This window comes from Schistocerca nitens, chromosome 12 (genome assembly GCF_023898315.1).
Source record: "Schistocerca nitens isolate TAMUIC-IGC-003100 chromosome 12, iqSchNite1.1, whole genome shotgun sequence".
Taxonomy (NCBI): domain Eukaryota; kingdom Metazoa; phylum Arthropoda; class Insecta; order Orthoptera; family Acrididae; genus Schistocerca; species Schistocerca nitens.
The window spans coordinates 170,162,205-170,184,528 of record NC_064625.1 but is presented as its reverse complement, the minus strand read 5'-3'; the positions used below and the strand labels follow the sequence as shown (position 1 = coordinate 170,184,528).

Sequence of the window (22,324 nt, the reverse complement as noted above, 5' to 3'; positions counted from 1 at the left end):
GACACTGTTTGGGTTTTTGAGTTAAGGTGACGCAATGGATGCTGATCGTAAGCAAAGAGGGAATATTAAGTTCTGTACTAGGCTCGGAAAAACTCCTAGTGAAACATGAAAAGTGATTAAGATTAAGCAAGCATATGCAGGCGAGTCACTTTCAAGAAGTGGTGTTTTAAAGTGGCACACAAGTTTTTTGTGAAGGCAGAGATTCAATGCAAGATTATTCCAGAGTTGGTCGCTCGTCTACAGCACATTCCGATGCAAACGTAGAGCGTGTAAGGCAGTTATTGCAAGAAGACTGCCATTAAACTGTGCATGCAATATGAGAAGAGCTAATTTTGAATCATGATATGTCATAAAATTTTATGCGAAGATTTAGGGAAACGGAAACTTAATGCAAAACTCGTCCCTCACACACTAACAGATGAACGAAAAGAGGAAAGATGAAGAATTTCTGCTTAACTACTGGATAGAGACAGATTTGATCCCACATTTCTGTCAGTAATTATTGCTCGGGATGAAAGTTGGTGCTACCAGTATGACCCTCATGCGAAGTGTCAAAGTGCTGAATGGAGGAATCTCGGATCACCAGGAACCTTCGAAAACAAAGATAATGTTTATAGCATTCTTTGATAGTAAAGGATTAGTTCACCGTATGTTCCTCCAGGTCAAGCAGTGAAACAAACTCTATACATCAAAGTTTTGAAATGTTTGCGACAAGCAGTTCAATATCGCTACCCAGATGTGTTGCATTCTCAGGACTGGTTCTTGCTGCAATACAATGCAAGACCCCCTATGGCTTTGTTACTGAGTGTCTGGCCAGACATTCTGTTTTTGCCATCCTACATCTGCCATATTCACCCGATCCCTCACTTTTTGATTCTTTCTTGTTTCTGTGAGTGAAGCGGCGGCTGAAAGGAAAGCTTCATCAAGACATCACAAACATCCAACAGTCTGTGACAAATGAGCCTGGAAGCATTCCATTTCAGATTCTCCCTGCTTGCTTCCAAGACCTCCAGAAGCATTGGCAACTGTGTAGCCTATAGATAGCCAAGGGAACTACTTTGATAGGAGCTGGGATCATAACTTGGTAAGCGCAATTTTCTATTTTTTTAAGTCCTGGAACTTTTCTGAGAAAGGAAGTGTTTTGAAATATGTGGCTTCATTAAATAATTTAAGTAGCCAATACATTTATTGACTGGTAGTCATCTATCAAAAACCTTTTTGTAAGATTTTGTTATTTTCAGTCTTTCCTGATGCAGAAATTGTGATACCCAGCAGCGTATATGAATAAATGCAACCATACTGATATTGTTTACTTCCCCTTTACACCTGCATTGTCTGAATCCTTTTGCATCACACCTTCCCTGTTTACTGCTCTCACTTCCTCCTCCTCCTCCTCCTCCTCCTCCTCCTCCTCAACCCGTCATGCCTATCCCATGGATAAAGTGTTGTTAATTTATCTTAGTGTAATATAGTAATATGAAAAACTGCTTTAACAGAGCTAGAAATGAAGGTAAAGGAACAAAAGGATAAACTCGGGGAGCTACGTGAATATCAGAAAGAGATGGAAATGAAAGAGAGAGAGGAGGATGCTGCAACAGATTCTTTAAAGCATGAAATGGTGAGTTTTTAATTTGATTTGTACCACATATTAAACAATTTTACTTCCTGTTCTTATACTGATGATAGGTCATTTCAAGACAGTATGGTTGAGCTCTGTAGTTGTAATTGAATTTTTATTTAATTTTAACTTCTAAGCCATTTATGATTGTGAATCTTAAATGCTTTTAGTACCATGCCTATTTATTTATAATTTCAAGGTAACATGGTGTATCTGTACTTTATCCTGTAGAGTTACCATTACTTGCACAGCACATACACATGCAAATTTACTTAACATCTCATTAAGAGATAGACACAAATGAAACATTTAAATACATAATCCACTCTACAGCCTGTACAAAATTACTTCAGGATGCACGGCTATGATAGTGAGGCCCATGCTGAAGGCACAGCACACATTCCACGAATCCCACGAGATCTGTTACCACACCAGCCACCCACAATTGCCAATCATCATCCCCTACCACAACAGCACTTCCCACTTACTATGTAATTTAATTTTAAGCAGTTTGCTGTCCTGTGTGATCTTTCATTGCACATTGGGATTTTGTTTGTGTTTGGGTTTATGCTCACAGGAGTTATTATTTTATTTATTACTGGCTGTTACCTGCTGTTTTGCTCACTTATCAGCAGTTTTTTTCTGATGAGTGTTGGTGAGTAAGCAAGCTAGTAATTTTACAAGATTTCTATGTTTGTAGTGGCGCAGAGACATACGCATAAAAAATGTGCCTGTTATGTGGGTACATAATGAATGTGTTTCTATTATTTTGCTGTATATCAAATTCGAAAGCATGCATTGTATTTTCTAATTATATTAAAAGAATGACTTGATTCATTATATTCATGCAGAAGTATAAATTTTAGGGTTTTCTCTGGCCCGCCTACTACTGGATGTTGGACTTTTCCTTCAGAGCAACACATACCAACTATTCTTTCAAGTATATTAGAATCTGTAAGAGATGCGTGACACACAGTGACTAAAATGCGATGGACTTGTGACTGTTCTAATGTCTCTGTAGCTCTTACGGCTGCCTGATGTCCTGCTCCCAAGTTCTGGCAGACATGAGATTGCTCTGAGGTTTGTTGGATTCGAGTAACTTTCACAGCTTGAACTCTCTTAGAACTATACACTAAATCAGCCTTGTGTTTGATCAGAATGATACAACTTTCTAAAGTAGCCCTCAGGTTTCAATCTCTCTATACCATAAATCATCAGAATAGATTAAAACGTAAAGTCATGAAAATGTAACGGAGTGGGTTACTTTCACAATTAATAATACTAGCATTAATACTTAAGTATGGATTAAACATGTTCAGAATCAAATAAGCATTGTATTTATTACATTGAATCATGTTCAAACAAATTTCAGGTTTGTAGCTGGTCATAGTTTTAATTCATTGCACAATATTTTGCCTGGGCTCCTGCCAGTCACCTTCAGGTGAGCCATGGAAGACTGACAAAGACTTGCTCTGTTTCAACCTATAAAATCTGATGAACTGTGATGGTGGCTACCTGCTGGTCAGTGCGTGGAACTCCATCTCCATGACTTGTTCTAGTCAAAGACGACAGTGTGTGTCAGTGCTTGCAGCGAGCAGTAACACAGAGGACAGCTGAGTTTTGCGGTTCCACCAGCGAACTGTGGTCTGTCTGTCAACTTGAATTTTCGCGCATGCACAGAATGTGGGGCGCAACAGAGCAAGTTTTCGTCAATCTTCGATTGCTCACCTGAAGATAACTGGCAGGTGCCCAGTTGAAATATCCTACAATGAATTAAAGTATGACTGGCTGCAAGCCCGAAATTTGTTTGAACATGGTTCAATGTAGCCAATACAATTCTTATTCAATTCTCAACATGTTTAATCCATACTTAAATATGAACACCAGTATTATTAATTGCAAAAGTGACTCACGCTGGTACATTTTCATGTCTTAACCATTTAACCTATTCCGATGGTATTTGGTGTGGAGATAAGCTGATTTAAGAAGTATTGCTCCGGTTTGGAAATATTCTAGATCCGAACTGATGCACAGAACAGTCAGTTGTAGTGGGGAGGTGGGTAGTCTCCGGGTGACCCGTGTTTATGTATAGTGACTTTGCTGTTTCCTCTTTGTCCATTGTTCTCACATCAAATGAAAACAAAATGAATTTCTGTGACTGGGAAATATCAAGTGAATTAAGATACGTTCACATAATTAACGGAAGGCTGAAATTTGTCGTCGGTTTCAGACTATTTTATTTCTACCTTTCTGACTGTCAAGCATTAATGAATCAATGAAGTTATTTTTGTCAGTTTGCTAAAGAAAGTTGACTTTTATAAGTCTTTTCCTCTGAGGAAGTCAATTTATTTGAAACGAAGTGTGTAATTCCACATTATTGGTTAGTTTTGACTGTTCACTGCATGTTTTCGTCCTCTAGCACATTTGGCATTATGCCATAATAAAGAGCCAAACATAAGATAATACAGTATTGGCACTCCAAGAAAATTTACATCTGTATCAGGCATGTGAATGTGCACTTTAAGCTGAATTATGCGTTTTAGTATGGTTCACGTAATTCCGATGCTCTTGGAGTATCCTCTAATATCTTGTTCCTTTTATGACATAATGTAAGATCTTTTAATGTTTTACACATACGAACTTTCGGGCTTCCTGTGTGATCGTAGCTGCACAAACGTGGTGACGCCAGTTGTCAGGCGCTGTCTGGCAACTGCTAAAATGAACCTATTTCTAACACGTCGCAGGAAAATATTGCGAGTGATTGTTTGAAAGGCGTTACTTTCAAAATAAATTTCCTTTTACCCAAGATGGTCCATGTGTGAGAATGTACGGTGAATTTCTTAAATCGGAAAGCATTCGACTCTTTTAAAAATAAACTTTTTGAGGACAACCCTTTAGAATAATTTTGAGCCCAGAAGATCAGACATTTATCTCATTGTTAAAAAATTTACTGGCACATTTGTGTAATGTATCTTGGAGTGTAACACGCACAAAAAAGATAAACATTATATGTGAAAGCTTAGCTTCTCTTGCAGCTTTTTAATCTTTGAGGCTAATATGTGAAAGCTTTTTTTTACACACACACACACACACACACACACACACACACACACACACACACACACACACACACTATGTATATTAATTTAAACCATTAATGTTTCCTATTTGTGTGTTTGCGTTACGTAACAGTGATGTTGCTATTGGCTGACTACATCATGTGTCCTGTGCTTTGAATTTCCGCTGTCATCAGCTGGTGAGATCATGTGGCGTGAGCTATGATTGGCTTACAAAAGCACATCACAATCTAGATTTCAATGCTTCAGAAAGTAACATGTGGTGTTCGGTGGAATTCAAAATTATACTTTCGTAACATGAACGTATACAGTGTACATGTTGCTGCACATCAGACATCTTTCCAAAACGTGTTTTTTTTTTTCCCTTAATTTCGTTTCCTAAAGTGCCGGGAAATATTACGCCGGTGTATAGAACTATATCAATCCTTTGTTTGGTTAAGCTTTACAGTTTCGAGGAATAGTATACTGTCACTTAACATGGAAAAGTGTATTTTCACCTGGGAGAAAGTTTATTTTTTTACTGGAAAATCCGGGAAAAATCTGGGAATTTTTTTCCTTGTCAACGTATACACCCTGCCATTCCTATCGCATATGGAGCACAGCAAAAATGACTGTTTAGACACCTCTTTGCCCACTCTTGACCTTGTGATCCCTACAGGAGCAGTATATAACTGCTGCAATTCACTGTCCGACAAAAAAAGTGAAACACGTGGAAGGCGTGGTCAGACGTTAACATAACTTTGTATATAAGGGGCGTTTGAAAAGAAATGAACTGGAGGCATAATTACAGAAACCAGTACCTGTATGTTAGCAGTATTTACCCTGGCTGTTCAAACCAAAGTTTGCCGACTGTTTTACCTACAACTGAGCCTATGTGACTGTTCCATTCCATACCTCTACAAAGTGTTACATTCAAATATTTGCATGTATTAACCAATTTGAATACTGAGTCATTGATATTGTGGGCATTTTGTACTACTTTTTTGTATGAAGTGCAGAATTTTAAGTTTCTGAACATTTAAAGCAACTTCCCATTCTTTGCGCTTCTTTGAAATCCTATCAACACCCGACTGAAGGTTTGTGCAGCGTTTTTCAGACAGTATTTCATTACAGGAATCCACATCATCTGCAATAACTCTGAGGTTACTATTAACATGGTTTTTGAGGTTACTAACATAGACTATGAACAGGAAGGGTCCCAAAACGCTTCCCTACTGTACACTTTAAGTTACTTTTACATCAGATAATCTCTCCATCCAAGATAGCATACTGTGTCCTCCCTACCAAGGAATCCTCAAACCATTCACAAATTTTGTTATATACCCCCACGCAATCATTCTTTCGATAATAAGTGTATGTGTGGTACAGCATCAAATACCTCTCGGAAATCAAGAAATAATGCATCTACATAGTTGCCTCAATCCCTGGATTTCAGTATGTCATGTGAGGAAAGTGCAAGTTGGGTGTCACATGATCGATGTTTTGGGAATACGTACTGGTTGGTGTGCATGTGGTGACTGTTCACAATACCTCAGTACTTTTGAGCTCGGAGTATGTTCTAAGATTCTACAACAAATAGATGTCACGGATAAAGGACAAAAGTTGTACAAACCAATTCTCCTACCCTTCCATTTGCAGCCCTTGTCTTCTCCCATCCTTCCACGATGACCTGTGTGATAGTGACCACTTCCCGATCTTCCTGTCCCTCCCTCAGCATCACTCCCCTGAACACGTGCCCAGATGTGCTCCCAACAGTGCTAAAAGAATACAACTACGGACATTCTTTCAGCAGCTGATATATCGATCCCCTGTTCCTTAGCCCACCCTGATAGAAGACAGTACCTTGGTGGTCATAAGTAATCTGAGGCCATTAGAGATCATAGCCGGGCTCTCCAACACCATAAGCGGCACCCATCAACGGAGCACATCATTGCCTTTAAGCGGTTCCGTTCCTGGGTCCGCCACCTAATAAAACAACAGAAGCAAGAATGTTGGGAATGATACATTTCAATTATCAGACCGTGTACCTCTCCTTCACAGGTTTGGACTGAGATCAGACATCTCTGCAGGTACCAGACACCTGCAGGTGTAGCTTGTATTACCTTGAATGGCACTGTCTACACTGACCTAGACACTGTCACCAAACATTTTGTTCTGTATTATGCTCAGTTCCCAGCACCTGAGAACTATCAGCCTGCCTTTTGTGTTCTAAAACACGAGGTGGAGTGAAAGCAATTATCTTTTACTACAACCCACCTTGAGCCATATAATGCATCATTCAGTCAGTGGGAATTCGGAATTAGTCATTGTCATAGCTTACTGCCCTGATCTTGCCCCAGGGCTATGATCAGGAACTGTCTGTGGATTGTTAGCTTCATATTCTTCCCATTTTTAATTGCATCTGGATTGAGGGCAAGTCTCCGTCACAGTGGTGAGAAAGCATTATTATCCCAGTGCTGAAAACAGGTGAACACGGTCTTAAGATGGAAAGTTACCACCCAATAAGTCTCACCAATGTTTTCTGTAAGTTGCTTCCATGCATGGTGAGCTGGTTACTGTGTTGGGTCTCGGGGTATTCTGGCTCCATCCCAAGGTGGTTTTCACCACGGCCTTTCCCCCCCAGGGGATCCACAACTCTTTTGTGGATACGTGCGTAGCGAGCACGGGACCCCGAGCTAATGTGGCCCTCCTTCCTTTCCGGGCTGCATACCTTCCCTTTCCGCATCCTTCCCCGTTCCCCATCTTCGCGCCCCCCCCCCCCCCCCCCCCACCTCTGGCTCTTTCCTTCCCTTTCTCCCCCTATGGGAGTATAGTTTGTGCCTACGTCCGGAGACGGACGCTCGAAACTGTTCCAAATTCCTTGCTTTCTACGCTTTCAAGTCCTTGTCCTTCCTCTGTCTTTCTCTTTTCCTTCCCTCTTCTCCTTGCCCTTTTCTCCGCTGCGGCGTTTGAGACCCCCTCTTCTTTCCTTTCCTTTCCCTTTCCCTTTCCCTTTCTCCTCCCTGTGCGTGTCTGAAGGCCGACCCACGCACTCCCATGCGTAGCCGGTGACGGGGTAACGCGTAATTCCCCGCCCCGGGTAGACAGGTAGGACACGTACGTACCCCCTGGTAACGGCCAGGCCCAGGGAGGGGTGATTACCCGAGCTGATACCTTCCGAAAGTGCCGATTGGTCCCTCCGTCCGTTTGTCGGGAGGTGTGACCTGAGGTGTGAACAATCACCTAAGGCGGGTGTGCCCTCTGTGAGGGCCCCCACAAGGGAGGAGCGCGCCATCGGAGACGCCGGTAATCATGGGGGATTCTTCCGCAATGGTTTCCTCACCTTCCACTATGTCTGCTCACAAACGTAAGTTCACTGAGTCTCAGCCACAGACAGTTCTTCCATCGTTGCCACAGTTCCTTGTTGTTTCTCGGTATGATGAAGGTCACGACTTCTCCACGGTCAACCCTTTCATTATTCAGAAAGGTGTCGACGCAATTGCAGGTCCCCTAAAGTCTTGTTCCAGATTACGGAATGGCACCCTGTTGCTAGAAACACACAGTGCCCTCCAGGCACAAAAATTGCTGCGTACTTCTCTGCTCCACACCTTCCCTGTCCGGGTGGAACCGCACCGTACCTTAAATTCCTCGCGTGGAGTCGTTTATACACGCTCCCTCGATGGATTGTCTGACGAAGAAATTCAGCACTACCTGTCTGACCAGGGCGTAACGGCTGTTCATAGAGTTACGAAAAGGGTTGACACGAAGATCATTCCAACCCGCACTGTCTTCTTGACTTTCGACAAAGTTCAACTCCCATCGAAAATCAAAGCAGGCTATGAGATAATTTCCGTTCGCCCTTACGTCCCAAACCCTACGCGTTGCTATCGATGTCAGCGGTTCAATCACACCAGCCAGTCCTGTTCCAATCCGGCCAAATGTGTTACGTGTGGCAAGGATGCCCATGAGGGTGTTTGTCCACCTCCATCCCCTCGCTGCATCAACTGTATGGGTGACCACGCTGCTTCCTCTAGAGATTGCCCAGTTTTCAAGGACGAAAAGCTCATCCAGGAAATAAGAGTGAAGGAAAAGGTGTCGACCTTTGCTGCTCGAAAATTATTCGCCAGTCGACAGCCCACCGTGCCTCAGACAGGCAAATACAGCACTGTCCTTGCTTCTCCTCGGCCAACAAAGGAGGCGGCCACGCAGACTTGCGACCTCACCTTTAGTGCCACGGTCGTCCGATCGGCCAGCGCAAAGATCGCCCGTTCAACTTCACCACTTTCACCTGCCCACTCTATGGCTCACCCTTCGTCGGGTTCTGCTAAATCTCGAGCCCACAAGTCAGACACCAAGTCTTCGAAGAAAGAGCATACTCGTGAAGAGTTTTTACGTACGCCAACTTCACCACCATCGGTTCCTCCTTCATCTAAACCTCATACTTCCAAGAAGGCTACAAAGAAACCCAGTTCCTCTCCTTCTCCGCCAAGGCGTGTCCCATCTACAGCGCCACCTGGCGGAAATCGCCCTCGGCAGTCTTCTGTGTCGCCGAGGCGCACTGCTGGTGGCCGGTCAACCGGCCGATCGCTGGTGGCAGGAGCTGCTCCTGACCAACCTATGGATCAGGATCTTCTGCCTTCGGCTGAATGCCATTCCATGCTGTCGGTCGCAAGCTCTGAGCAGTCGTTGAGTTGACAGCACCCTTGGTCACAATCCTCCATTTTCTGTTCACCCTATGTCCATTATCCACTGGAATATCCGCGGCATTCGAGCCAATCGGGATGAATTGTCGATCCTCTTACGATCCTACTCGCCGGTCATCTTCTGTCTTCAGGAAACAAAGCTGCGTCCTAATGACCGCTTTGTTCTCCCTCATTTTCAGTCCGTCCGATATGACCTCCCCTCTGTGGAAGGCACTCCAGCCCATGGAGGACTCATGATTCTTCTCCATGATACTCTCCATTATCATCCAATCCCCTTAGACAGTTCCTTCCAAGCTGTCGCCGTCCGTCTTTCCCTTTCTGGATACACCTTCTCTCTTTGTACTGTATACATTCCATCGTCCACACCAATGGCACGAGCTGATCTCCTTCATCTTCTTGGTCAGCTTCCACCCCCCTATTTGCTGGTTGGGGACTTCAATGCCCACCACCCGCTTTGGGGATCTCCACATCCTTGTCCACGTGGCTCCCTATTGCTAGACGTCTTCCACCAAGCGGATCTAGTTTGCCTCAACACTGGGGTCCCCACGTTTTTGTCTGCCTCCACGACAAATTTATCTCATTTAGACCTTGCGATCGGTACTGTTCCGCTAGCTCGGCGCTTCGAATGGTTCGCCCTTGATGATACACACTCGAGTGACCACTTTCCATGTGTCCTTAGGCTGCAGCCTCAACTGCCATATATGCGCCCGCGACGCTGGAAGTTTTCCCAAGCCGATTGGATACTTTTTTCGTCTCTAGCGACATTCGATGACCGTCGCTTTCCCAGCGTCGACGATGAGGTCACACATATTACCGACGTTATTCTTACAGCTGTGGAACGTTCAATACCACGCACCTCCGAATCGCCCCGGCGCCCCCCAGTTCCTTGGTGGAACGAGGCATGCCGTGACGCAATACGTGAGCGGCGACGTGCTCTTCGCATTTTCCGTCACCATCCTACTTTGGCCAACTGTATCCGCTATAAGCAGCTCCGTGCGCGATGCCGTTGCGTCATCCGCGATAGCAAGAAGGCAAGCTGGCAATTCTTTATTAGCTCATTTAACACCTTCACTCCCTCCTCGGATGTTTGGAGTCGGCTTCGACGGTTCTCAGGCGCGTCTAGTTTGTCCCCGGTCTCTGGGCTCACTGTCGCGCATGATACCTTAGTGGACCCCGTCGCAATTTCTAACTCATTGGGTCAGCACTTTGCTGAGATTTCGAGCTCTTCAAATTACCCGCCAGCGTTTCTCCCGAAGAAACGTGCAGCGGAAGTGCGACATCTTGCTTTCTCCTCTCAAAATCACGAAAGCTACAATACTGTTTTCTCCATGCGGGAACTCCAACATGCCCTCTCTTCTTCTCGCTCCTCCGCCCCAGGACCGGATGGTATCCATGTCCAAATGTTGCTGCATTTATCAACCCATAGTCTGCGTTACCTCCTTCGCCTTTATAATCGAATTTGGACCGACAGTACTTTTCCCAGACGATGGCGGGAAGCTATCGTCGTTCCCATTCCGAAACCTGGAAAGGACAAACATCTCCCCTCTAGCTATCGCCCCATTTCTCTCACGAGTAGTGTCTGTAAGATTTTGGAGCGTATGGTGAATTACCGTTTAGCTTGGTGGCTAGAATCCCGCAGTCTTTTAACACCTGCCCAATGCGGATTCTGAAAGCATCGTTCTGCAGTTGACCACCTTGTTGCTCTCTCCACTTAAATCATGAAAAATTTTCTCCGGAAACGCCAAACGGTAGCAATATTTTTTGATCTGGAGAGAGCATATGATACCTGTTGGAGGACAGGCATCCTCCGCACACTGTTCTCTTGGGGCTTTCGAGGTCGGCTGCCCCTTTTTCTTCGCGAATTTATGGCAGAGCGAACATTTAGGGTGCGGGTGAACACTACTCTCTCCCGTACTTTCTCTCAAGAAAACGGGGTACCCCAGGGCTCCGTGCTGAGTGTTGTACTGTTTGCCATCGCTATAAATCCAATTATGGATTGTCTCCTTCCTGATGTCTTGGGCTCCCTCTTTGTGGACGATTTTGCGATCTACTACAGCTCTCAACGGACCAGCCTTCTTGAACGACGTCTTCAAGGAGGTCTCGATCGCCTCCACTCTTGGAGCCTCGAAACCGGCTTCCGTTTTTCTCCCAGTAAGACCGTTTGTATTAATTTTTGGCGATGTAAGGAGTTTCTTCCGCCCTCCTTACATCTAGGTCCTGTCAACCTTCCGTTTTCAGACGTCACTAAATTCTTGGGTCTTATGTTTGACAGAAAACTGTGCTGGTCCTCCCACGTTTCCTATCTTTCGGCTCGCTGTCTGCGAACGCTCAACACCCTCCGTGTCCTGAATGGTACCTCCTGGGGAGCGGACTGAGTGGTCCTTCTCCGCCTCTATCGCGCCTTAGTGCGCTCGAAATTGGACTATGGAAGCATAGTCTACTCCTCTGCTCGGCCGTCTATTCTTCGGCGTCTCGACTCTATCCACCACCGTGGATTACGTTTAGCGTCTGGAGCTTTTTACACTAGCCCTGTGGAAAGCCTTTATGCTGAGACTGCAGAACCTCCGCTGTCCAATCGGCGAGCAGTCCTTCTGAGCCGTTATGCTAGCCATCTGTCTTCCATGCCTGCTAATCCAGCCCATGGCCCTTTTTTCGACGCCTCCTTTGATGTAGGGTATGCAGGCCGCTCCTCCTCCCTACTACCCCCGGGAGTCCGCTTCCGTCAACTGCTCCATTCTCTTTCCTTCCGCTTTCCTAAAACCTTCTCGACAACTTGGGGTACAGCACCGCCTTGGCTCCGTCCCCGGATCTGTCTGCTCCGTGATCTTTGTCAATTTCCCAAGGATGGTACACCTTCACTTGTTTGTCAGGCATTTGCTGCTCTATGTGCACAAATGACGGACGCCACCTTTATTTACACCGACGGCTCGAAAACATCGTTGGGTGTAGGGAGTGCCTATATTGTTGGCGACACCCCAAATCACTTTCGGCTTCCCGACCAGTGTTCGGTTTATACTGCGGAGCTTTTCGCTGTTCTCCAGGCTGTCCACTACATCCGCCGCCATCAGCGGATACAGTACGTAATCTGCTCAGATTCTCTCAGCTCTCTCCTCAGTCTCCAAGCTCTTTACCCTGTGCACCCTCTGGTCCACCGGATTCAGGACTGTCTGCGCTTGCTGCACCTGGGGGGCGTCTCGGTGGCGTTCCTCTGGCTCCCGGGACACGCTGGTATCTGTGGGAATGAGGCGGCTGATAAAGCAGCCAAGGCTGCAGTTTCTATTCCTCGGTCAGCTATTCAGTCGCTTCCCTTTACCGATCTACGGAGCGGTTTATGTCGCCAAGTTGCTCATTTATGGCATGTGCATTGGTTAACACTTCCCCGAAATAAATTGCGGGAAGTGAAAGCCCTTCCTTGCGCTTGGACCTCTTCCTCCCGAACGCGTCGTCGGGAGGAGGTAATTTTAGCTAGACTCCGGATAGGGCACTGTCTTTTTAGCCATCGACATCTTTTAAGCGGCGATCCTCCCCCACTCTGTCCCCACTGCTCTCAGCTGTGGACGGTAAGACACCTTTTAATTGAATGCCCCTATTTTATTTCGTTACGCTCCCGTCTACAGCTGTCGCCTGATCTATCGTCGATTTTAGCAGATGACACGCGCTCAGCCGACCGCGTTCTCCAGTTTATTAGTGACAGTGAAATGACGTCAGTCATTTGAAGTTTTATCGGGGACCATCAACCCCTCTCTGTAGTGGACTTTTAAGCCTTGTTTCTGCTTTTAGTGTCTCCAATTTTTTGAGTTTCGTTCCCATTTTTGCTGTTTTCCATTTTCAGTTTTTATTATTTCCTCAGTCACGGACCGGGCGCTAATGACCATAGCCGTTTTGCGCCCTAAAACCAAAAACAAAACAAAAAAAAAAAAAAAACCACGGCCTTTCCATTACTGATAATCTGGTTTACCTGGAGCCTGCCATCCGAGCAGCTTTTGCCTGACGTCAACACCTTGTAACCATCATCACAGACATGCCAAAGGCTTGTGACACCACCTGGCGACACCACATCCTTCCTACCTTACACAAGTGGGGTCTCTGGGGTCTGCTCCCAATTTTTATACAGAACTTCCTGTCATGCTGTATGTACTGGGTTTGAGTTGGTGCTTCCCACATTACTCCCATACCTCCATATCCAAGAGAAACTGGGTCCTGCAGGGTTCTGTACTGCGTCTCTCTCTCTCTCTCTCTCTCTCTCTCTCTCTCTCTCTCTCTCTCTCTCTCTCTCTTTTTCTTGTAGCCATCAATGGTCTAGTGGTCTAGCAACAGCTGTGGAGTCCTCAGTATCACCATCCTTGTATGCTGACAACTTTGGCCTCTACTATTGCTCCTCTAGTGTGGGTGTCGCCAAGCGTTGACTGTGAGGTGCCATATGAAAGGCAGAGGCATGTGTCCTCCCACATGGATTTTGATTTTCAACCACCAAGACTCGCGTCATGCACTTCTGTCTATGTAGTACCATTCACCCACAACCAGAACTTTGCTTGCAGACCAGCTACTCAATGTGGTGGAGACACTTTTTAGGACTGGTCTTCGATTCTTGGCTGACGAAATTCTCCATCTTTGCCAACTTAAGGGAAAGTGCTGGCTGCACCTTAATACACTTCGCTGCCTGAATAACACCAGCTGGGGTGAAAATCGCACTACCCTTCTGCTGCTTTACAAAGCAGTGATACAATCCCGTCTTGATTATGGGAGTCTGGCATACTGTTCACACCATTCTCAGCGTTGCGGATACTGGATCTGATACACCACTGTATGGTTCGACGTGCGCAGGAGCTTTTAGAACTAGTCCCGATAACAGGTTCCGTCATTGTGGATTATGTGCCAACAACAGCTTGTTATGAAACTTCCTGGCAGATTAAAACTGTGTGCTGGGCGGAGACTCAAACTCGGGACCTTTGCCTTTAGTGGGCAAATGCTCCACCAACTGAGCTACCCAAGCAATACTCACGCCCCGTCCTCACAACTTCACTTCTGTCAGTACCTTGTCTCCCACCTTCCAAACTTCACAGAAGCTCTCCTGTGAAACTTGCAGAACTAGCACTCCTGGAAGAAAAGATATTGCGGAGACATGGCTTTGCCACAGCCTGGGAGATGTTCCCAGAATGAAATTTTCACTCTGCAGCGGAGTGGACACTGATATGAAACTTCCTGGCAGATAAAAACTGTGTGCCGGACCGAGATGCGAACTCCTGACCGGCCCGGTCCTCACCCTACCTGCTCATTTACTGTTCTTCCCCCCCTCGCATGGTCTGTTAGACTTGTTTATCTTCTGTCTCTCTGTGCTTCTCTTGCCCTATTTGTGTTGTTAGTCTTTCCTAGGCAATTATTTAGTGGGATACATCTGGTAAGTAGTGGGTGTTGGGGGCTGTACATCCCCTCATTACAGCCTGCTTTTGGGGGCTTCCAGCTGCTCCTTATTGCCTGCCTCTTTTTCCTGTGTCCCTATCTTTCTTTTGTCCCTTATCTCGCCTTTGTTGACGTTTTGTGGACCTTGGGCTTTTATTCCCCTGGGTTTTGTGCGGTAGACTTTCTATGATCTACAGCGTTTAGACCTGTCTGTCGAGGGTAAGAGAACTGATGACCTTGCAGTTTGGTCCCTTTAATCCTCCAGCCAGTCAACCAACCAACCAACCAATCAACCAGTTGGTGCCCATATAGGTTATACTTAAAGTAATTACAGCCAAAACAAGTGTCAGAAGTTCCTTTTCTGCAATACTGTAGTTTTACTCAATTTGATTCAGAGGACCTAATGCATAATGAATTTTTTTCTCACTGTCTTGTATTCAACTCCATACTCACATGAAGCAAAGTTACTAGCATCACATGAGAAATGAAAATTTGCTCAAAATTTGGATTAGCCAAGAGAGGCAAATATGTAAGAATTTCTTTTAATTTTAAAATTATACTCTCCAACTTTGCTGCCCAGACAAAAGGAGTTCCCTTCACTAGTAATTTTGTGAGATTTTTCATGGTGGCTGTATAGTTCTCCATGAAATTTCAGTGGTAATAAGCTACACCAAGAAACAATTGCAGTTCTTTAACATTTCTCAGTGCTGGATAATCATTTGTTGTGTATGTTAACTGTGGGTCTAGTTGTATATCATCTGCCTCAGTTATGTTCCCTAGACAGCACACTTCCAGTTGTGAGATACTACCATTTTTTGAATTCAAATTTAGATTACCAGTACTTCCACAAGTTAGGAAGTTTCTTAGTCACACTGCATGCTTTCTCATTGTACTCAAAAAGACTATTATGTCACCAGGTACTACAATAGACACATAGTCGATTTTCCCCCCAGGGGGTCCACAACTCTTTTGTGGATACGTGCGTGGCGAGCACGGGGCCCCGAGCCATTGCAGCCTTCTTTCTCTCCCGGGCTGCATTTCCTTTCCCTTCCCCTCCTTTCCCTTCCATGCTCCTTTCCCCTCGCCCTCTCCTCTCCCTCTATTGGTGTCCTTGCTTATGTTGGCCCTGCTATCCTCCTGGTTCTGTTGGTTTTACACTCCGGCTTTGTTGCGTAATGATCTCCTCCTTTTGGCATTCCTTGGTCCCCCTCTGGGGTTTGACCTCCATTACAAAATTTCTCCTCCGTAGTGTGAGCCATTTGGGGAAGAGCACCTTACCTAGTGTCTCCGACGTGCGCCCTCCTAGTATATTCCACCTTTTTTTTTTTTTTTTTTTTTTTTTTTTTTTTTTTTTTTTTTTTTTCACGTTGTTGTCTGATGCTAGGGTGCATAGCCAGCACGGTAGCCAGCCCGTGTGGTGGGGTCGCTATGTACTCTTTTGGTTGAGCCCCCTGAACACACAGGGATCACACTTCTGATACCTGAGCTGCGACCTCCTCATGCATGCCTTTGAGTGGTTGCTAGTCATCCTGGAGCATCGGAACTCCCGGCAATGGCCGCCGTGCCAGACGGCCCTTGCTGTGGCTGGGTGGCGCCCGTGAGGAGAGCCCCTGATCGGAGTGGGTGGTATCAGGGCGGACGCTATGCAGATGAAACACATACGGGTCCAAAACTCTGGCCGTTCTTCTGCGGCCGTCTCTCTGCGTGGAACTGATTCCTCAAGTGCTGCTTCTCTTGCCCCTTCGGCCTTCCCTTCCATGGCTACCCCATGGGAAGAGGGTCAGGCCCGTCGGCTAGGGGCAAAACCTTTCCCCGCTATCTGGTTTGCACCGGGACTGATGGGGATACTTTTACCAATACTAAACTTTTATTCTTTGTGGAACAGATTACAGACAAGTTTGGCGAAGTGGACTTCCTGAGCAAGATACGGTTGGGTTCGTTGCTGATCAAAACTGCTTTAGCTGCCCAGTCTGTGGCCCTTCGAGCTGTACCCATCTTAGCACAATTCCTGTGTCCATTATCCCCCACCAGTCTCTAAATTTGGTTCAAGGTGTGATTTTTCACAGGAACCTCATCCTTCAATCTGATGTGTTCTCCACGTTCACCAGATTGCCCAGTATATAAGAATGAAAAGAAGATACAGGAGTATAAGTCCCTTGATTGTTTAACCTACACAGAGGCTCGTAAGGATTATACACGTCTTCACCATGTGTCCATGACGTCTAGTTATGCTTTAGTTACATCTTCACCCCTTCCTTACCACAATCCCGCACCCCTCTCCTCCCCCCCTCCCCTGCGGCTCCCACACCTTCTCCTCTGGGCGCTGCTCACCCTCCCCAGCGGGAGAAGTGTCCCACTCCTTCGGCGTCTGCCAGTCAAGGGCGCCCCTCCCGGGATGCCCCTTCCTGGCACCTTCCAGGCCAAAGGTCTGCTGCCGTGCGACGACCGCGAGAGCCGCGGTCTGTCGGCCCCCAGGTCGCCCGGTCTCTTTCTGTTCCTGATCTTGCTGCAGCTGGCTCCTATATGCCACACATCCCTCCTCGATCTCAGCCTGAAAAGAAGAAGAAACATAAGTCCCGGGACAAAGAGCCTCTGGTGTCACCGGAGGTCCCTTCCCCGACTTCACAACTGGATTCTGACCTGTCGTTCATGGATGTCGCCCCCTCCTTGTCGGTGACGGGTGGGGATCCGGCGGTATGACTGGATTTAGCGTGTTCAGCCCTCCTTTCACCCATCGTTCTGTCGTTCTCCAATGGAACTGTAATGGATACTATCGTCACCTTCCGGAATTGAAATCCCTTCTTTCGTCCTACTCTGCAGCTTGTGTGGTTCTCCAGGAATCTCATTTTACTGATGCTCACTCTACGACCCTCCGTGGGTTCCGTGTTTTCTGTCGAAATCGGGTCGGACCCTTGCGGGCTTCTGGTGGCGTTTGTACGTTGGTCCGTACAGACATTGCTAGCACGTGGATTCCTCTCCAAACTACATTGGAAGCGGTTGCTGTTAGGGTCCACTTAGACTCTGCAGTCACAGTTTGCAATCTTTATCTCCCTCCTGACAGCACTCTTACACCTGCTGCGTTAACCACCCTTCTTCAGCAACTTCCTCCTCCCTTCCTCCTCCTTGGGGATTTTAATGCTCATCATCTTTTGTGGGGCAGTGCCTTTCCATCTAGACGAGGTCTTCTTATAGACCAATTTATTGCAGACCACGCCCTGTGCCTTCTTAATGATGGCTCCCCTACTCATTTCAGTGCCGGTCATGGTACCTTTTCTGCCATTGATCTTTCTCTTTCTTCTCCCTCTCTCCTCCCTTCGTTACACTGGTCGCCACACGACGACCTTTGTGATAGTGACCATTTCCCGTTGATTATCACGCTCCCTTCCCGCTCCCCGATGGACAGGTTACCTCGTTGGTCTTTCCACCGCGCCGATTGGCCTCTATACACTGCGCAGGTCGAGTTTTCTCCCTCTTTGTTGGGTTGTATTGATGACGTCCTACGTGACTCGTCTGACGCAACTCGTCTGACGCGATTGTTCGCGCTGCTAGCCTTGCTGTCCCGCACTCATCTGGACCATTTCGTCGCCGGCAAGTCCCGTGGTGGAGTACGGCTATTGCCATTGCCATCCGTGATCGCCATCGAGCTTTGCAACACTTTAAGAGGCACCTATCCGTAGCCAGCCTTACTACCTTTAAACGCCTTCGCGCTAAAGCCCGTTATTTAATCAAACAGAGCAAGCGGATATGTTGGGAACGATTCGTTTCTTCCCTTGGTTCTACTGTCCCTCTGTCACGGGTATGGGCTACACTTCGTTCTCTCCAAGGTTGCCATCGGCAGACCACCCTCCCAGGCCTTCACCTCCCAGATGGCATTTGTACGGACCCATTAGTTCTTGCAGAACATCTTGCGGCCCATTTTGCAGTGGCATCAGCGTCAGCCTCCTATCCAGCTGCTTTCCTTCATCAAAAACAGCAGGCTGAAGCCTCCACCTTATGTTTCACCCCTTGTGAGTCAGAATCTTACAACGAACCTTTTACTGAATGGGAATTTCTTTCTGCTCTATCTCCTTCTCATGGTACGGCCCCTGGCCCAGATTCCATTCATAACCAACTGCTTCAACATCTCGGTGCTCCACAACGGCAACATCTTCTTCGGGTGTTTAACCGTATCTGGCTCCAGGGTGACTTCCCTTCTCAGTGGAGGGATAGCATTGTGGTTCCTGTCCTTAAGCCTAGTAAGAACCCCCTATCTGTTGATAGCTATCGGCCAATTAGTTTGACCAATGTTGTTTGTAAGTTACTTGAACGGATGGTAGCCCGTCGGCTCAATTGGGTCCTCGTATCTCGGGGTCTCTTGTCGCCTTACCAGTGTGGCTTTCGAGAGGGACGGTCTTCAATCGATCATTTACTTCGCTTGGAATCCGCAGTTCGGCAGGCTTTTTCCCAGCGCCGCCATTTGGTTGCAGTGTTTTTTGACCTTCGCAAGGGCTATGACACGGCCTGGCGCCATCACATCTTACTTACCCTTCATCAGTGGGGTCTTCGGGGCCCCCTCCCGATTTTTATCCGCCAGTTCCTGATCCATCGGTCATTCAGAGTTCGAGTTGGTACTGCTTTCAGTTCTCCACGGGCCCAGGAGATGGGCATCCCACAGGGTTCTGTCTTGAGTGTCCTTCTTTTCCTCATTGCTATCGATGGACTTGTGGCGTCTGTCGGTCCCTTGGTCGCCCCTGCCCTGTATGTGGATGATTTCTGCATTTGGTTTAGTTCCTCCTCGATGGCATCTGCAGAGCGGCAGCTCCAGGTAGCTATACGGCGTGCCTCTGCATGGACCCTCTCACACGTGTTTCAATTCTCTCCTTTAAAATCGCGAGTGGTCCACTTTTGTCGCCGTACTACGATCCACCCTGATCCAGAGCTCTATCTCGCTGCACAACGATTGCCTGTGGTCCCACAGTTTCGTTTCCCGGGTCTTCTTTTCGACAACAAGCTCACTTGGCTGCCCCATATCAGACACCTGAAGGTAGGATGTTTCCGTAAACTCAATGTCCTTCGCTTCCTTGCCCACTCCTCTTGGGGTGCGGACCGTTCCCTCCTTCTCAGTCTTTATCGTGCTCTAGTTCTGTCTCGCTTGGACTATGGTTGTCAAGTTTATGGTTCAGCTGCTCCTTCCACACTGCACGTGCCGGATCCAGTCCACCATCGTGGTATCCGTTTGGCCACCGGTGCCTTCCCTACTAGCCCTGTTGATAGTCTCCTGGTTGAAGCTGGGATCCCCCCCCTTTCTGTTCGGCGGTCCCAGCTTCTGGTGTCTTATGCACTCACAATCCGTTCCTCTCCCACTCATCCTTCCTATTCTATCCTGTTCCCAGACCATGGACGTCGCCCACCCGACTCCCGCCCTCGGGCGGGTTTACCGGTTGGGCTGCGCCTTGCACCTCTTTGCCGTGATTTTTCAGCTTCCTTCTTTGTCCTGTCTTCCTCGCTCCCTCCCCTCCACCCCTCCTTGGTTAGTTCCTCGGCCTTGAATTCGGATGGATCTCCGCCGAGGTCCGAAAGATTCCATCCCCCCGGTGGTGTTCCGTTTCTTTTTCCACCAAATGTTATGGGAGTTTCGGGATGCTGTTGTTTTTTACACTGATGGCTCTAAATCTGCTGATCGTGTTGGGTATGCCTTCACGTCCTCTGTTGGAACGGAAAGTCATCTGCTGCCACCTACATGTGGGGTGTTTACTGCGGAATTGATGGCAATTTCCCAGGCCCTTACCTTTATTAAACAATCCCAACACAACCGCATTTTGTTATGTACGGACTCGGTGAGTGGCCTTCTTGCTATTGACCGGTGTTTTTCGCGCCATCCCTTGGTCTCTGCCATCCGTGACCATCTCGCTGATATTCACCGTGCTGCTTGTTCTATTGACTTCCTTTGGGTCCCTGGTCATGTGGGTATCCCGGGTAATGAGCTCGCTGATCGTTTGGCTGTGGGAGCAGTTACTTACCCCCGTTTTCTGTAGCCCCTCCTGCAGCGGATTTACGGCTTCACATCAAATCCCACTTCGCACAGTCATGGGCCAATTCTTGGGAGGCTACTCCCCTGCCTAATAAACTTCATGCAATTAAGGTGACACCAGGCCCGTGGCGTTCTTCCTTTCGCATCTCCCGAAAGGACTCGACCACACTGTGTCGTCAGAATGAGATTTTCACTCTGCAGCGGAGTGTGCGCTGATATGAAACTTCCTGGCAGATTAAAACTGTGTGCCCGACCGAGACTCGAACTCGGGACCTTTGCCTTTCGCGGGCAAGTTCTCTACCAACTGAGCTACCGAAGCACGACTCACGCCCGGTACTCACAGCTTTACTTCTGCCAGTACCTCAGCTCCTACCTTCCAAACTTTACAGAAGCTCTCCTGCGAACCTTGCAGAACTAGCACTCCTGAAAGAAAGGATATTGCGGAGACATGGCTTAGCCACAGCCTGGGGGATGTTTCCAGAATGAGATTTTCACTCTGCAGCGGAGTGTGCGCTGATATGAAACTTCCGGGCGTGAGTCGTGCTTCAGTAGCTCAGTTGGTAGAGCACTTGCCCGCGAAAGGCAAAGGTCCCGAGTTCGAGTCTCGGTCGGGCACACAGTTTTAATCTGCCAGGAAGTTTCATATCAGCGCACACTCCGCTGCAGAGTGAAAATCTCATTCTGGAAACATCCCCCAGGCTGTGGCTAAGCCATGTCTCCGCAATATCCTTTCTTTCAAGAGTGCTAGTTCTGCAAGGTTCGCAGGAGAGCTTCTGTCAAGTTTGGAAGGTAGGAGACGAGGTACTGGCAGAAGTAAAGCTGTGAGTACCGGGCGTGAGTCGTGCTTCGGTAGCTCAGTTGGTAGAGCACTTGCCCGCGAAAGGCAAAGGTCCCGAGTTCGAGTCTCGGTCGGGCACACAGTTTTAATCTGCCAGGAAGTTTCACACTGTGTCGTCTCCGCATTGGCCATACTCGGTTGACCCATGGTTTTCTTTTGCTTGATGAGCCCCCCTACTATGTGGTTGTGGAGCCTTCCAGTCAGTAGCCCACATTTTGATTGAATGCCCCCTTCTTTTGGCTCTGCGTGCTAAGTACAGACTCCCCCACACTTTACCTTTGATGTTGGCTGACGATTCCCGGATGGTCTCTCTGGTTCTCGGTTTCCTCCGGGAAAGTGGTTTTTATTCTCAGTTTTAAGGTTTTTAATCTCTCTCTGGTGTTGGGGCAGGGCGGTGAGTGTTTGGGTGTCTCCCACTGTAGGCAATGTTCAGAGATTCCCGATTCACCTCCCTGACCGAATTCCTCTTTTCTTCCCCTTTTACTCTGTTTTTACCCTTTTTTTTTTTTAAGGCTTGGTTAGTCTTTCTATTCCCATACGTACTTTCTACATTATGGCAGTTGTACCTTTTAAGTCACAGGTGGTCTTGCCTATGCTGCTTCAGCATAGTGTTGGGTTCGTTCTCTTGCCGACTTCCCTCATTTTGTTTTTTTACCAATGATGACAAGACTGCCTTTTTGCGTTTTTTCCCTTTTTCCG

At 47.2% G+C, this 22,324-nt stretch overlaps 1 protein-coding gene across 1 annotated transcript in view; it reads right to left on the bottom strand.

Moving 5' to 3' along the window:
* LOC126214985 (mucin-2-like) overlaps nt 1-22,324 on the bottom strand; it is a 153,294-nt gene that overhangs the window by 104,440 nt on the left and 26,530 nt on the right. The window lies entirely within an intron of this gene.